Here is an 18,508-nt window from a genome sequence, read left to right as displayed (position 1 = left end):
CCTGAAACCACAGCCCTGAATCTCACGCCTTGAAATTACCGCCCTGAATCTCATGCCCTGAAACTCCGGCACTGAATCTCAAGCCCTGATACTACTGCCCTGCATCTCATGCCTTGAAACTCCTGCTCTAAGACTCATGCCTTGAAACTCATGCCCTGAAACTCATGCCCTGAAACTCCTGCCCAAATCTCATGCCCTGAAACTCATGCCCTGAATCGCATGCCCTGAAACTCCTGCCTGAATCTCAAGCCCTGAAACTACTGCCTTGAATCACACGCCCTGAAACTCCAGCCCCATCTCCTGTCCTGAAACTCATGCCCTAAATCTCATGCCCTGAAACTCATGCCCTGAAACTCATGCCATGAATCTCATGCCCTGAAACTGCTGCACTGAATCTCCTGCACTGAAACTGCTGCACTGAATCTCCTGCCCTGAATCTCATGCCCTGAATCTCCTGCCCTGAATCTCATGCCGTGAATCTCATGCCCTGAATCTCAAGCCCTGAAACTACAGTCCTGAATCTCATGCCCTGAAATTCCTGCCCTGAATCTCCTGCCCTGAATCTAATGCCCTAAAACTCCTGCCCTGAGACTACAGCCCTGAATTTCATGCCCTGAAACTACTGTCCTGAATCTCCTGCCCTGAATCTCCTGCCCTGAAACCACAGCCCTGAATCTTATGCCCTGAAACTCCCGTCCTGAATCTCCTGCCCTGAATCTCATGCCCTGAATCTCAAGCCCTGAAACCACAGCCCTGAATCTCATGCCCTGAAACTCCTGTCCTGAATCTCATGCCCTGAAACTCCTGCCCTGAATCTCAAGCCCTGAAACTACTGCCCTGAATCTCATGCCCTGAAACTCCTGCTCTGAATCTCATGCCCTGAAACTCATGCCCTGAATCTCATGCCCTGAAACTCCTGCCCTGAATCTCCTGCCCTGAAACTCATGCCCTGAATCTCATGCCCTGAAACTCCTGCCCTGAATCTCAAGCCCTGAAACAACAGCCCTGAATCTCATGCCCTGAAACTCCTGTCCTGAATCTCCTGCCCTGAATCTCATGCCCTTAATATCATACCCTGAAACTCCTGCCCTGAATCTCAAGCCCTGAAACTACTGCCCTGAATCTCATGCCCTGAAAGTCCTGTCCTGAATCTCCTGCCTTGAATCTCCTGCCCTGAAACTTCTGCCCTGAATCTCAAGCCCTGAAACTACTGCCCTGAATCTCATGCACTGAAACTCCTGCCCAAATCTCATGCCCTGAAACTCATGCCCTGAATCGCATGCCCTGAAACTCCTGCCTGAATCTCAAGCCCTGAAACTACTGCCTTGAATCACACGCCCTGAAACTCCAGCCCTGAATCTCCTGCCCTGAATCTCATGCCCTGAATCTCATGCCCTGAATCTCATGCCCTGAAACTCATGCCATGAATCTCATGCCCTGAAACTGCTGCACTGAATCTCCTGCCCTGAAACTGCTGCACTGAATCTCCTGCCCTGAATCTCATGCCCTGAATCTCAAGCCCTGAAACTACAGCCCTGAATCTCCTGCCCTGAATCTCATACCCTGAAACACATGCCCTGAAATTCCTGCCCTGAATTTCATGCCCTGAAACTACTGTCCTGAATCTCCTGCCCTGAATCTCCTGCCCTGAAACCACAGCCCTGAATCTTATGCCCTGAAACTCCCGTCCTGAATCTCCTGCCCTGAATCTCATGCCCTGAATCTCAAGCCCTGAAACGACAGCCCTGAATCTCATGCCCTGAAACTCCTGTCCTGAATCTCCTTCCCTGAATCTCATGCCCTGAAACTCCTGCCCTGAATCTCAAGCCTTAAAATTACTGCCCTGAATCTCATGCCTTGAAACTCCTGGTCTGAAACTCATGCCCTGAATCTCATGCCCTGAAACTCCTGCCCTGAATCTCAAGCCCTGAAACTACAGCTCTGAATCTCATGCCTTGAAACTCCTGGTCTGAAACTCATGCCCTGAAACTCCTGCCCTGAATATCAAGACCTGAAAATACTGCCCTGAATCTCATGCCCTGAAACTCATGCCCTAAATCTCATGCCCTGAAACTCCTGCACTGAATCTCCTGCCCTGAATCTCATGCCCTGAATCTCATGCCCTGAAACTCCTGCTCTGAATCTCAAGCCCTGAAACTACTGCCCTGAATCTCATGCCCTGAAACTCCTGCCCTGAATCTCAAGCCCTGAAACTGCTGCCCTGAATATCATGCCTTGAAACTCCAGCTCTGAAACTCATGCCCTGAATCTCATGCCCTGAAACTCCTGCCCTGAATCTCCTGCCCTGAAACCTCAGCCCTGAATCTCATGCCCTGAAACTCCCGTCCTGAATCTCCTGCCCTGAATCTCATGCCCTGAATCTCAAGCCCTGAAACTCCTGCCCTGAATCTCCTGCCCTGAAACTCCTGCCCTGAATCTCAAGCCCTGAAACTACTGCCCTGAATCTCATGCCCTGAAACTCCTGCCCAAATCTCCTGCCCTGAAACTCATGCCCTGAATCTCATGCCCTGAATTTCATGCCCTGAAACTCATGCCCTGAATCTCATGCCCTGAAACTGCTGCACTGAATCTCCTGCCCTGAATCTCATGCCCTAAATCTCATGCCCTGAATCTCAAGCCCTGAAACTACAGCCCTGAATCTCATGCCCTGAAACTCCTGCCCTGAATCTCCTGCCCTGAATCTCATGCCCTGAAACTCCTGCCCTGAAACTACTGCCCTGAATCTCATGCCCTGAAACTCCTGCCCTGAATCTCCTGCCCTGAATCTCCTGCCCTGAAATCACAGCCCTGAATCTCATGCCCTGAAACTCCCGTCCTGAATCTCCTGCCCTGAATCTCATGCCCTGAATCTCAAGCCCTGAAACTCCTGCCCTGAATCTCATGCCCTGAAACTCCTGCCCTGAATCTCATGCCCTGAAACTCCTGCCCTGAATCTCAAGCCCTGAAACTCCTGCCCTGAATCTCATGCCCTGAAACTCCTGCCCTGAATCTCATGCCCTGAAACTCATGCCCTGAATCTCATGCCCTGAAACTCATGCCCTGAATCTCCTGCCCTGAAACTCATGCCCTGAATCTCATGCCCTGAAACTCCTGCCCTGAATCTCCTGCCCTGAAACCTCATCCCTGAATCTCATGTCCTGAAACTCCTGTCCTGAATCTCCTGCCCTGAATCTCATGCCCTGAATCTCATGCCCTGACACTCCTGACCTGAATCTCAAGCCCTGAAACTACTGCCCTGAATCTCATGCCCTGAAACTCCTGCCCTGAATCTCCTGCCCTGAATCTCCTGCCCTGGAACTCCTGCCCTGAAACTCCTGCCCTGAAACTACTGCCCTAAATCTCATGCCCTGAAACTCATGCCCTGAATCTCCTGCCCTGAAACTCCTGCCCTGAATCTCAAGCCCTGAAACTACTGCCCTGAATCTCATGCCCTGAAACTCCTGCCCTGAATCTCCTGCCCTGAAACTCATGCCCTGAATCTCATGCCCTGAATCTCATGCCCTGAAACTCATGCCCTGAATCTCATGCCCTGAAACTCATGCCCTGAATCTCATGCCCTGAAACTCCTGCACTGAATCTCCTGCCCTGAATCTCATGCCCTGAATCTCATGCCCTGAATCTCAAGCCCTGAAACTCATGCCCTGAATCTCATGCCCTGAAACTCCTGCCCTGAATCTCCTGCCCTGAATCTCATGCCCTGAAACTCATGCCCTGAAACTCATGCCCTGAATCTCATGCCCTGAAACTCCTGCCCTGAATCTCCTGCCCTGAAACCACAGCCCTGAATCTCATGCCCTGAAACTCCCGTCCTGAATCTCCTGCCCTGAATCTCATGCCCTGAAACTCCTGCCCTGAATTTCATGCCCTGAAACTACTGTCCTGAATCTCCTGCCCTGAATCTCCTGCCCTGAAACCACAGCCCTGAATCTTATGCCCTGAAACTCCCGTCCTGAATCTCCTGCCCTGAATCTCATGCCCTGAATCTCAAGCCCTGAAACCACAGCCCTGAATCTCATGCCCTGAAACTCCTGTCCTGAATCTCCTTCCCTGAATCTCATGCCCTGAAACTCCTGCCCTGAATCTCAAGCCTTAAAATTACTGCCCTGAATCTCATGCCTTGAAACTCCTGGTCTGAAACTCATGCCCTGAATCTCATGCCCTGAAACTCCTGCCCTGAATCTCAAGCCCTGAAACTACAGCTCTGAATCTCATGCCTTGAAACTCCTGGTCTGAAACTCATGCCCTGAAACTCCTGCCCTGAATATCAAGACCTGAAAATACTGCCCTGAATCTCATGCCCTGAAACTCATGCCCTGAATCTCATGCCCTGAAACTCCTGCAATGAATCTCCTGCCCTGAATCTCATGCCCTGAATCTCATGCCCTGAAACTCCTGCCCTGAATCTCAAGCCCTGAAACTACTGCCCTGAATCTCATGCCCTGAAACTCCTGCCCTGAAACTACTGCCCTGAATATCATGCCTTGAAACTCCAGCTCTGAAACTCATGCCCTGAATCTCATGCCCTGAAACTCCTCAGCCCTGAATCTCATGCCCTGAAACACCCGTCCTGAATCTCCTGCACTGAATCTCATGCCCTGAATCTCAAGCCCTGAAACTCCTGCCCTGAATCTCCTGCCCTGAAACTTCTGCCCTGAATCTCAAGCCCTGAAACTACTGCCCTGAATCTCATGCCCTGAAACTCCTGCCCAAATCTCCTGCCCTGAAACTCATGCCCTGAATCTCATGCCCTGAATCTCATGCCCTGAAACTCATGCCCTGAATCTCATGCCCTGAAACTGCTGCACTGAATCTCCTGCCCTGAATCTCATGCCCTGAATCTCATGCCCTGAATCTCAAGCCCTGAAACTACAGCCCTGAATCTCATGCCCTGAAACTCCTGCCCTGAATCTCCTGCCCTGAATCTCATGCCCTGAATCTCCTGCCCTGAAACTACAGCCCTGAATTTCATGCCCTGAAACTCCTGTCCTGAATCTCCTGCCCTGAATCTCCTGCCCTGAAACCACAGCCCTGAATCTTATGCCCTGAAACTCCCTTCCTGAATCTCCTGCCCTGAATCTCATGCCCTGAATCTCAAGCCCTGAAACCACAGCCCTGAATCTCATGCCCTGAAACTCCTGCCCTGAATCTCATGCCCTGAAACTCCTGCCCTGAATCTCAAGCCCTGAAACTACTGCCCTGAATCTCATGCCCTGAAACTCCTGCCCTGAATCTCATGCCCTGAAACTCATGCCCTGAATCTCATGCCCTGAAACTCATGCCCTGAATCTCCTGCCCTGAAACTCATGCCCTGAATCTCATGCCCTGAAATTCCTGCCCTGAATCTCCTGCCCTGAAACCACAGCCCTGAATCTCATGTCCTGAAACTCCTGTCCTGAATCTCCTGCCCTGAATCTCATGCCCTGAATCTCATGCCCTGACACTCCTGACCTGAATCTCAAGCCCTGAAACTACTGCCCTGAATCTCATGCCCTGAAACTCCTGCCCTGAATCTCCTGCCCTGAATCTCCTGCCCTGAAACTCCTGCCCTGAATCTCCTGCCCTGAAACTACTGCCCTGAATCTCATGCCCTGAAACTCATGCCCTGAATCTCATGCCCTGAAACTCCTGCCCTGAATCTCAATCCCTGAAACTACTGCCCTGAATCTCATGCCCTGAAACTCCAGTCCTGAAACTCCTGCCCTGAATCTCATGCCCTGAATCTCATGCTCTGAATCTCATGCCCTGAAACTCATGCCCTGAATCTCATGCCCTGAAACTCCTGCCCTGAATCTCCTGCCCTGAAACTCCTGCCCTGAATCTCCTGCCCTGAATCTCATGCCCTGAATCTCATGCCCTGAATCTCAAGCCCTGAAACTACAGCCCTGAATCTCATGCCCTGAAACTCCTGCCCTGAATCTCCTGCCCTGAATCTCATGCCCTGAAACTCCTGCCCTGAAACTCCTGCCCTGAATCTCATGCCCTGAAACTCCTGCCCTGAATCTCCTGCCCTGAATCTCATGCCCTGAAACTCCTGCCCTGAATCTCATGCCCTGAAAATCCTGCCCTGAATCTCAAGCCCTGAATCTCCTGCCCTGAAATCACAGCCCTGAATCTCATGCCCTGAAACTTCCGTCCTGAATCTCCTGCCCTGGATCTCATACCCTGAATCTCCTGGCCTGAAACCCCATCCCTGAATCTCATGTCCTGAAACTCCTGTCCTGAATCTCCTGCCCTGAATCTCATGCCCTGAATCTCATGCCCTGAATCTCATGCCCTGAAACTCATGCCCTGAATCTCATACCTTGAAACTCCTGTCCTGAAACTCATGCCCTGTAACTGCTGCACTGAATCTCCTGCCCTGAATCTCATGCCCTGAATCTCATGCCCTGAATCTCAAGCCCTGAAACTACAGCCCTGAATCTCCTGCCCTGAATCTCATACCCTAAAACACATGCCCTGAAAGTCCTGCCCTGAATTTCATGCCCTGAAACTACTGTCCTGAATCTCCTGCCCTGAATATCCTGCCCTGAAACCACAGCCCTGAATCTCATGCCCTGAAACTCCTGCCCTGAATCTCCTGCCCTGAATCTCATGCCCTGAATCTCAAGCCCTGAAACGACAGCCCTGAATCTCATGCCCTGAAACTCCTGTCCTGAATCTCCTTCACTGAATCTCATGCCCTGAAACTCCTGCCCTGAATCTCAAGCCCTGAAATTACTGCCCTGAATCTCATGCCCTGAAACTCCTGCCCTGAATCTCATGCCCTGAATCTCATGCCCTGAAACTCCTGCCCTGAATCTCAAGCCCTGAAACTACTGCCCTGAATCTCATGCCCTGAAACTCCTGCCCTGAAACTCATGCCCTGAAACTCCTGCCCTGAATATCAAGACCTGAAACTACTGCCCTGAATCTCATGCCCTGAAACTCATGCCCTGAATCTCATGCCCTGAAACTCCTGCAATGAATCTCCTGCCCTGAATCTCATGCCCTGAATCTCATGCCCTGAAACTCCTGCCCTGAATCTCAAGCCCTGAAACTACTGCCCTGAATCTCATGCCCTGAAACTCCTGCCCTGAATCTCAAGCCCTGAAACTACTGCCCTGAATCTCATGCCTTGAAACTCCAGCTCTGAAACTCATGCCCTGAATCTCATGCCCTGAAACTCCTGCCCTGAATCTCCTGCCCTGAAACCACAGCCCTGAATCTCATGCCCTGAAACTCCTGCCCTGAATCTCCTGCCCTGAATCTCATGCCCTGAATCTCATGCCCTGAAACTCCTGCCCTGAATCTCCTGCCCTGAAACTCCTGCCCTGAATCTCAAGCCCTGAAACTCCTGCCCTGAATCTCATGCCCTGAAACTCCTGCCCTGAATCTCCTGCCCTGAAACTCATGCCCTGAATCTCATGCCCTGAATCTCATGCCCTGAAACTCATGCCCTGAATCTCATGCCCTGAAACTCCTGCCCTGAATCTCCTGCCCTGAATCTCATGCCCTGAATCTCATGCCCTGAATCTCAAGCCCTGAAACTACAGCCCTGAATCTCATGCCCTGAAACTCCTGCCCTGAATCTCATGCCCTGAAACTCCTGCCCTGAATCTCAAGCCCTGAAACTACTGCCCTGAATCTCATGCCTTGAAACTACTGCTCTGAAACTCATGCCCTGAATCTCATGCCCTGAAACTCCTGCCCTGAATCTCCTGGCCTGAAACCTCATCCCTGAATCTCATGCCCTGAAACTCATGCCCTGAATCTCCTGCCCTGAATCTCATGCCCTGAATCTCATGCCCTGAAACTACTGCCCTGAATCTCATGCCCTGAATCTCCTGCCCTGAAACCACAGCCCTGAATCTCATGCCCTGAAACTCCTGCCCTGAATCTCCTGCCCTGAATCTCATGCCCTGAATCTCCTGCCCTGAAACTCCAGCCCTGAATCTCATGCCCTGAAACTCCTGCCCTGAATCTCCTGCCCTGAATCTCATGCCCTGAATCTCATGTCCTGAATCTCATGCCCTGAAACCCATGCCCTGAATCTCATACCTTGAAACTCCTGTCCTGAAACTCATGCCCTGAAACTGCTGCACTGAATCTCCTGCCCTGAATCTCATGCCCTAAATCTCATGCCCTGAATCTCAAGCCCTGAAACTACAGCCCTGAATCTCCTGCCCTGAATCTCATACCCTAAAACACATGCCCTGAAATTCCTGCCCTGAATTTCATGCCCTGAAACTACTGTCCTGAATCTCCTGCCCTGAATCTCCTGCCCTGAAACCACAGCCCTGAATCTTATGCCCTGAAACTCCCGTCCTGAATCTCCTGCCCTGAATCTCATGCCCTGAATCTCAAGCCCTGAAACCACAGCCCTGAATCTCATGCCCTGAAACTCCTGTCCTGAATCTCCTTCACTGAATCTCATGCCCTGAAACTCCTGCCCTGAATCTCAAGCCTTGAAATTACTGCCCTGATTCTCATGCCCTGAAACTCCTGCCCTGAATCTCATGCCCTGAATCTCATGCCCTGAAACTCCTGCCCTGAATCTCAATCCCTGAAAGTACAGCCCTGAAACTCAAGCCCTGAAACTACTGGCCTGAATCTCATGCCCTGAAACTCCTGTCCTGAATCTCAAGACCTGAAACTACTGCCCTGAATCTCATGCCCTGAAACTCATGCCCTGAATCTCATGCCCTGAAACTCCTGCCCTGAATCTCCTGCCCTGAATCTCATGCCCTGAATCTCATGCCCTGAAACTCCTGCCCTGAATCTCAAGCCCTGAAACTACTGCCCTGAATCTCATGCCCTGAAACTCCTGCCCTGAATCTCAAGCCCTGAAACTACTGCCCTGAATCTCATGCCTTGAAACTCCAGCTCTGAAACTCATTCCCTGAATCTCATGCCCTGAAACTCCTGCCCTGAATCTCCTGCCCTGAAACCTCAGCCCTGAATCTCATGCCCTGAAACACCCGTCCTGAATCTCCTGCACTGAATCTCATGCCCTGAATCTCAAGCCCTGAAATTCCTGCCCTGAATCTCATGCCCTGAAACTACTGCCCTGAATCTCAAGCCCTGAAACTACTGCCCTGAATCTCATGCCCTGAAACTCCTGCCCAAATCTCCTGCCCTGAAACTCATGCCCTGAATCTCATGCCCTGAATCTCATGCCCTGAAACTCATGCCCTGAATCTCATGCCCTGAAACTCCTGCCCTGAATCTCCTGCCCTGAATCTCATGCCCTGAATCTCATGCCCTGAATCTCATGCCCTGAAACTACAGCCCTGAATCTCATGCCCTGAAACTCCTGCCCTGAATCTCCTGCCCTGAATCTACTGCCCTGAAACTCATGCCCTGAAACTCCTGCCCTGAATTTCATGCCCTGAAACTACTGTCCTGAATCTCCTGCCCTGAATATCCTGCCCTGAAACCACAGCCCTGAATCTTATGCCCTGAAACTCCCGTCCTGAATCTCCTGCCCTGAATCTCATGCCCTGAATCTCCTGCCCTGAAACCACAGCCCTGAATCTCATGCCCTGAAACTCCTGCCCTGAATCTCATGCCCTGAAACTCCTGCCCTGAATCTCAAGCCCTGAAACTACTGCCCTGAATCTCATGACTTGAAACTCCTTCTCTGAATCTCATGCCCTGAAACTCATGCCCTGAATCTCATGCCCTGAAACTCCTGCCCTGAATCTCCTGCCCTGAAACTCATGCCCTGAATCTCATGCCCTGAAACTCCTGCCCTGAATCTCCTGCCCTGAAATCACAGCCCTGAATCTCATGCCCTGAAACTCCCGTCCTGACTCTCTTGCCCGGAATCTCATGCCCTGAATCTCATGCCCTGAAACTCCTGCCCTGAATCTCAAGCCCTGAAACTCCTGCCCTGAATCTCATGCCCTGAAACTCCTGCCCTGAATCTCCTGCCCTGAATCTCATGCCCTGAAACTCCTGCCCTGAATCTCATGCCCTGAAACTCCTGCCCTAAATCTCATGCCCTGAAACTCATGCCCTGAATCTCATGCCCTGAAACTCCTGCCCTGAATCTCAAGCCCTGAAACTACTGCCCTGAATCTCATGCCCTGAAACTCCAGCCCTGAATCTCCTGCCCTGAATCTCATGCCCTGAAACTCCTGCCCTGAATCTCCTGCCCTGAATCTCATGCCCTGAAACTCCTGCCCTGAATCTCAAGCCCTGAAACTACTGCCCTGAATCTCATGCCCTGAAACTCCTGCTCTGAAACTCATGCCCTGAATCTCATGCCCTGAAACTCCTGCCCTGAATCTCAAGCCCTGAAACTACTGCCCTGAATCTCATGCCCTGAAACTCCTGCCCTGAATCTCATGCCCTGAAACTCCTGCCCTGAATCTCAAGCCCTGAAACTCCTGCCCTGAATCTCATGCCCTGAAACTCATGCCCTGAATCTCATGCCCTGAAACTCCTGCACTGAATCTCCTGCCCTGAATCTCATGCCCTGAATCTCATGCCCTGAAACTCCTGCCCTGAATCTCAAGCCCTGAAACTACTGCCCTGAATCTCATGCCCTGAAACTCCTGCCCTGAATCTCATGCCCTGAAACTCCTGCCCTGAATCTCATGCCCTGAAACTACTGCCCTGAAACTCATGCCCTGAATCTCATGCCCTGAAACTCCTGCCCTGAATCTCCTGCCCTGAAACCTCAGCCCTGAATCTCATGCCCTGAAACTCCTGTCCTGAATCTCCTGCCCTGAATCTCATGCCCTGAATCTCAAGCCCTGAATCTCCTGCCCTGAATCTCATGCCCTGAAACTCCTGCCCTGAATCTCAAGCCCTGAAACTCCTGCCCTGAATCTCATGCCCTGAAACTCCTGCCCTGAATCTCCTGCCCTGAATCTCATGCCCTGAATCTCATGCCCTGAATCTCATGCCCTGAAACTACAGCCCTGAATTTCATGCCCTGAAACTACTGTCCTGAATCTCCTGCCCTGAATCTCCTGCCCTGAAACCACAGCCCTGAATCTTATGCCCTGAAACTCCAGTCCTGAATCTCCTGCCCTGAATCTCATGCCCTGAATCTCAAGCCCTGAAACCACAGCCCTGAATCTCATGCCCTGAAACTACCGCCCTGAATCTCATGCCCTGAAACTCCTGCCCTGAATCTCAAGCCCTGAAACTACTGCCCTGAATCTCATGCCCTGAAACTCCTGCTCTGAATCTCATGCCCTGAAACTCATGCCCTGAATCTCATGCCCTGAAACTCCTGCCCTGAATCTCCTGCCCTGAAACTCATGCCCTGAATCTCATGCCCTGAAACTCCTGCCCTGAATCTCCTGCCCTGAAACAACAGCCCTGAATCTCATGCCCTGAAACTCCTGTCCTGAATCTCCTGCCCTGAATCTCATGCCCTGAATATCATACCCTGAAACTCCTGCCCTGAATCTCAAGCCCTGAAACTACTGCCCTGAATCTCATGCCCTGAAACTCCTGCCCTGAATCTCCTGCCCTGAATCTCATGCCCTGAAACTCCTGCCCTGAATCTCATACCCTGAATCTCCTGCCCTGAAACCACAGCCCTGGATCTCATGCCCTGAATCTCATGCCCTGAAAGTCCTGCCCTGAATCTCAAGCCCTGAAACTACTGCCTTGAATCTCATGCCCTGAAACTCCTGGCCTGAATCTCAAGCCCTGAAACTCCTGCCCTGAAATCTCATGCCCTGAATCTCATGCCCTGAAACTCATGCCCTGAATCTCATGCCCTGAAACTCTGCCCTGAATCTCCTGCCCTGAAACTGCTGCACTGAATCTCCTGCCCTGAATCTCATGCCCTGAATCTCATGCCCTGAATCTCAAGCCCTGAAACTACAGCCCTGAATCTCATGCCCTGAAACTCCTGCCCTGAATCTCCTGCCCTGAATCTCATGCCCTGAAACTCCTGCCCTGAAACTACTGCCCTGAATCTCATGCCCTGAAACTCCTGCCCTGAATCTCATGCCCTGAAACCACAGCCCTGAATCTTATGCCCTGAAACTCCCGTCCTGAATCTCCTGCCCTGAATCTCATGCCCTGAAACTCCTGCCCTGAATTTCATGCCCTGAAACTACTGTCCTGAATCTCCTGCCCTGAATCTCCTGCCCTGAAACCACAGCCCTGAATTTCATGCCCTGAAACTCCTGTCCTGAATCTCCTTCCCTGAATCTCATGCCCTGAATCTCAAGCCCTGAAACGACAGCCCTGAATCTCATGCCCTGAAACTCCTGTCCTGAATCTCCTTCCCTGAATCTCATGCCCTGAAACTCCTGCCCTGAATCTCAAGCCCTTGAAATTACTGCCCTGAATCTCATGCCTTGAAACTCCTGGTCTGAAACTCATGCCCTGAATCTCATGCCCTGAAACTCCTGCCCTGAATCTCAAGCCCTGAAACTACAGCTCTGAATCTCATGCCCTGAATCTCATGCCCTGAATCTCATGCCCTGAAACTCCTGCCCTGAATATCAAGACCTGAAAATACTGCCCTGAATCTCATGCCCTGAAACTCATGCCCTGAATCTCATGCCCTGAAACTCCTGCACTGAATCTCCTGCCCTGAATCTCATGCCCTGAATCTCATGCCCTGAAACTCCTGCCCTGAATCTCAAGCCCTGAAACTCCTGCCCTGAATCTCATGCCCTGAATCTCATGCCCTGAAACTCCTGCCCTGAATCTCAAGCCCTGAAACTACTGCCCTGAATCTCATGCCCTGAAACTCCTGCCCAAATCTCATGCCCTGAAACTCATGCCCTGAATCTCATGCCCTGAAACTCCTGCCCTGAATCTCAAGCCCTGAAACTACTGCCCTGAATCTCATGCCCTGAAACTCCTGCCCTGAATCTCATGCCCTGAAACTCATGCCCTGAATCTCATGCCCTGAATCTCATGCCCTGAAACTCATGCCCTGAATCTCATGCCCTGAAACTCCTGTCCTGAAACTCATGCCCTGTAACTCCTGCACTGAATCTCCTGCCCTGAATCTCATGCCCTGAATCTCTTGCCCTGAATCTCAAGCCCTGAAACTACAGCCCTGAATCTCCTGCCCTGAATCTCATACCCTAAAACACATGCCCTGAAATTCCTGCCCTGAATTTCATGCCCTGAAACTACTGTCCTGAATCTCCTGCCCTGAATCTCATGCCCTGAAACTCCTGCCCTGAATCTCATGCCCTGAAACTCCTGTCCTGAATCTCCTGCCCTGAATCTCCTGCCCTGAAACTCCTGCCCTGAATCTCATGCCCTGAAACTCATGCCCTGAATCTCATGCCCTGAAACTCCTGCCCTGAATCTCAAGCCCTGAAACTACTGCCCTGAATCTCATGCCCTGAAACTCCAGCCCTGAATCTCCTGCCCTGAAACTCATGCCCTGAATCTCATGCCCTGAATCTCATGCCCTGAAACTCATGCCTGAATCTCATGCCCTGAAACTCCTGCCCTGAATCTCCTGCCCTGAAACTCCTGCACTGAATCTCCTGCCCTGAATCTCATGCCCTGAATCTCATGCCCTGAATCTCAAGCCCTGAAACTACAGCCCTGAATCTCCTGCCCTGAATCTCATGCCCTGAAACACATGCCCTGAAACTCCTGCCCTGAATCTCATGCCCTGAAACTCCTGTCCTGAATCTCCTGCCCTGAATCTCATGCCCTGAAACTACTGCCCTGAATCTCATGCCCTGAAACTCCTGTCCTGAATCTCCTGCCATGAGTCTCCTGCCCTGAAACTTCTGCCCTGAATCTCATGCCCTGAAACTCCTGCCCAAATCTCATGCCCTGAAACTCATGCCCTGAATCTCATGCCCTGAAACTCCTGCCCTGAATCTCAAGCCCTGAAATTACTGCCCTGAATCTCATGCCCTGAAACTCCTGCTCTGAATCTCAAGCCCTGAAACTACTGCCTTGAATCTCATGCCTTTAAACTCCTGCTCTGAAACACATGCCCTGAATCTCATGCCCTGAAACTACTGCCCTGAATCTCATGCCCTGAAACTCCTGCCCTGAATCTCCTGCCCTGAAACTCATGCCCTGAATCTCATGCCCTGAATCTCATGCCCTGAAACTCATGCCCTGAATCTCCTGCCCTGAAACTCCTGCCCTGAATCTCATGCCCTGAAACTCCTGCTCTGAATCTCAAGCCCTGAAACTACAGCCCTGAATCTCCTGCCCTGAATCTCATACCCTAAAACACATGCCCTGAAATTCCTGCCCTGAATTTCATGCCCTGAAACTGCTGCACTGACTCTCATGCCCTGAAACTCCTGTCCTGAATCTCCTGCCCTGAATCTCCTGCCCTGAATCCTCTGCCCTGAATCTCATGCCCTGAAACTCCTGCCCTGAATCTCATGCCCTGAAACTCCTGTCCTGAATCTCCTGCCCTGAATCTCATGCCCTGAATCTCATGCCCTGAAACTCATGCCCTGAATCTCATGCCCTGAAACTCCTGTCCTGAATCTCCTGCCCTGAATCCCATGCCCTGAATCTCATGCCCTGAAACTCCTGCCCTGAATCTCAAGCCCTGAAACTACTGCCCTGAATCTCATGCCCTGAAACTCTTGCGCTGAAACTACTGCCCTGAATATCATGCCTTGAAACTCCAGCTCTGAAACTCCTGCCCTGAATCTCATGCCCTGAAACTCCTGCCCTGAATCTCAAGCCCTGAATCTCATGCCTTAAAACTCCTGCTCTGAAAATCATGCCCTGAATCTCATGCCCTGAAACTCTTGCGCTGAAACTACTGCCCTGAATATCATGCCTTGAAACTCCAGCTCTGAAACTCCTGCCCTGAATCTCAAGCCCTGAAACTCCTGCCCTGAATCTCAAGCCGTGAATCTCATGCCTTAAAACTCCTGCTCTGAAACTCATGCCCTGAATCTCATGCCCTGAAACTCCAGTCCTGAATCTCATGCCCTGAAACTCCCGTCCTGAATCTCCTGCCCTGAAACTCCTGCCCTGAATCTCAAGCCCTGAAACTACTGCCATGAATCTCATGCCCTGAAACTCATGCCCTGAATTTCATTCCCTGAAACTCCTGCCCTGAATCTCCTGCCCTGAAACAACAGCCCTGAATCTCATGCCCTGAATATCATACCCTGAAACTCCTGCCCTGAATCTCAAGCCCTGAAATTACTGCCCTGAATCTCATGCCCTGAAACTACTGATCTGAATCTCAAGCCCTGAAACTATTGCCTTGAATCTCATGCCTTTAAACCTCTGCTCTGAAACACATGCCCTGAATCTCATGCACTGAATCACATGCCCTGAATCTCATCCCCTAAAACTCCTGCAATGAATCTCATGCCCTGAATCTCCTGCCCTGAAACCACAGCCCTGAATCTCTTGCCCTGAAACTCCCGTCCTGAATCTCCTGCCCTGAATCTCATGCCCTGAAACTCCTGCCCTGAATTTCATGCCCTGAAACTACTGTCCTGAATCTCCTGCCCTGAATATCCTGCCCTGAAACCACAGCCCTGAATCTTATGCCCTGAAACTCCCGTCCTGAATCTCCTGCCCTGAATCTCATGCCCTGAATCTCAAGCCCTGAAACGACAGCCCTGAATCTCATGCCCTGAAACTCCTGTCCTGAATCTCCTTCCCTGAATCTCATGCCCTGAAACTCCTGCCCTGAATCTCAAGCCTAAAATTACTGCCCTGAATCTCATGCCTTGAAACTCCTGGATTGAAACTCATGCCCTGAATCTCATGCCCTGAAACTCCTGCCCTGAATCTCAAGCCCTGAAACTACAGCCCTGAATCTCATGCCCTGAAACTCATGCCCTGAAACTCCTGCCCTGAATATCAAGACCTGAAAATACTGCCCTGAATCTCATGCCCTGAAACTCATGCCCTGAATCTCATGCCCTGAAACTCCTGCAATGAATCTCCTGCCCTGAATCTCATGCCCTGAATCTCATGCCCTGAAACTCCTGACCTGAATCTCAAGCCCTGAAACTACTGCCCTGAATCTCATGCCCTGAAACTCCTGCCCTGAATCTCAAGCCCTGAAACTGCTGCCCTGAATCTCATGCCCTGAAACTCCAGCTCTGAAACTCATGCCCTGAATCTCATGCCCTGAAACTCCTGCCCTGAATCTCCTGCCCTGAAACCTCAGCCCTGAATCTCATGCCCTGAAACTCCTGTCCTGAATCTCCTGCCCTGAATCTCATGCCCTGAATCTCATGCCCTGAAACTCCTGCCCAAATCTCCTGCCCTGAAACTCATGCCCTGAATCTCATGCCCTGAATCTCATGCCCTGAAACTCATGCCCTGAATCTCATGCCCTGAAACTGCTGCACTGAATCTCCTGCCCTGAATCTCATGCCCTGAATCTCCTGCCCTGAAACCACAGCCCTGAATCTTATGCCCTGAAACTCCCTTCCTGAATCTCCTGCCCTGAATCTCATGCCCTGAATCTCAAGCCCTGAAACTCCTGCCCTGAATCTCATGCCCTGAAATTACTGCCCTGAATCTCATGCCCTGAAACTCCTGCCCTGAATCTCAAGCCCTGAAACTACTGCCCTGAATCTCATGCCCTGAAACTCCTGCTCTGAATCTCATGCCCTGAAACTCATGCCCTGAATCTCATGCCCTGAAACTCCTGCCCTGAATCTCATGCCCTGAAACTCATGCCCTGAATCTCATGCCCTGAAACTCCTGCCCTGAATCTCAAGCCCTGAAACTACTGCCCTGAATCTCATGCCCTGAAACTCCAGCCCTGAATCTCCTGCCCTGAAACTCATGCCCTGAATCTCATGCCCTGAAACTCATGCCCTGAAACTCATGCCCTGAATCTCATGCCCTGAAACTCCTGCCCTGAATCTCCTGCCCTGAAACTCCTGCCCTGAATCTCCTGCCCTGAATCTCATGCCCTGAATCTCCTGCCCTGAATCTCATGCCCTGAATCTCATGCCCTGAATCTCAAGCCCTGAAACTACAGTCCTGAATCTCATGCCCTGAAACTCCTGCCCTGAATCTCCTGCCCTGAATCTCATGCCCTGAAACTCCTGCCCTGAAACTACAGCCCTGAATTTCATGCCCTGAAACTACTGTCCTGAATCTCCTGCCCTGAATATCCTGCCCTGAAACCACAGCCCTGAATTTTATGCCCTGAAACTCCCGTCCTGAATCTCCTGCCGTGAATCTCATGCCCTGAATCTCAAGTCCTGAAACTACAGCCCTGAATCTCATGCCCTGAAACTCCCGCCCTGAATCTCATGCCCTGAAACTCCTGCCCTGAATCTCAAGCCCTGAAACTACTGCCCTGAATCTCATGCCCTGAAACTCATGCCCTGAATCTCATGCCCTGAAACTCCTGCCCTGAATCTCCTGCCCTGAAACTCATGCCCTGAATCTCATGCCCTGAAACTCCTGCCCTGAATCTCCTGCCCTGAAACAACAGCCCTGAATCTCATGCCCTGAAACTCCTGTCCTGAATCTCCTGCCCTGAATCTCATGCCCTGAATATCATGCCCTGAAACTCCTGCCCTGAATCTCAAGCCCTGAAACTACTGCCCTGAATCTCATGCCCTGAAAGTCCTGTCCTGAATCTCCTGCCCTGAATCTCCTGCCCTGAAACTCCTGCCCTGAATCTCAAGCCCTGAAACTACTGCCCTGAATCTCATGCCCTGAAACTCCTGCCCTGAATCTCATGCCCTGAAACTCATGCCCTGAATCTCATGCCCTGAAACTCCTGCCCTGAATCTCAAGCCCTGAAACTACTGCCTTGAATCTCATGCCCTGAAACTCCAGCCCTGAATCTCCTGCCCTGAATCTCATGCCCTGAATCTCATGCCCTGAATCTCATGCCCTGAAACTCATGCCCTGAATCTCATGCCCTGAAACTCCTGCACTGAATCTCATGCCCTGAAACTCCTGCACTGAATCTCCTGCCCTGAATCTCATGCCCTGAATCTCAAGCCCTGAAACTACAGCCCTGAATCTCCTGCCCTGAATCTCATACCCTAAAACACATGCCCTGAAATTCCTGCCCTGAATTTCATGCCCTGAAACTACTGTCCTGAATATCCTGCCCTGAATCTCCTGCCCTGAAACCACAGCCCTGAATCTCATGCCCTGAAACTCCCGTCCTGAATCTCCTGCCCTGAATCTCATGCCCTGAATCTCAAGCCCTGAAACGACAGCCCTGAATCTCATGCCCTGAAACTCCTGTCCTGAATCTCCTTCACTGAATCTCATGCCCTGAAACTCCTGCCCTGAATCTCAAGCCTTGAAATTACTGCCCTGAATCTCATGCCTTGAAACTCCTGGTCTGAAACTCATGCCCTGAATCTCATGCCCTGAAACTCCTGCCCTGAATCTCAAGCCCTGAAACTACAGCCCTGAATCTCATGCCTTGAAACTCCTGGTCTGAAACTCATGCCCTGAAACTCCTGCCCTGAATATCAAGACCTGAAAATACTGCCCTGAATCTCATGCCCTGAAACTCATGCCCTGAATCTCATGCCCTGAAACTCCTGCACTGAATCTCCTGCCCTGAATCTCA

Source organism: Mobula hypostoma, chromosome 14 (assembly GCF_963921235.1).
Source record: "Mobula hypostoma chromosome 14, sMobHyp1.1, whole genome shotgun sequence".
Classification (NCBI taxonomy): Eukaryota; Metazoa; Chordata; class Chondrichthyes; order Myliobatiformes; family Myliobatidae; genus Mobula; species Mobula hypostoma.
This window is presented reverse-complemented; position numbering follows the sequence as displayed.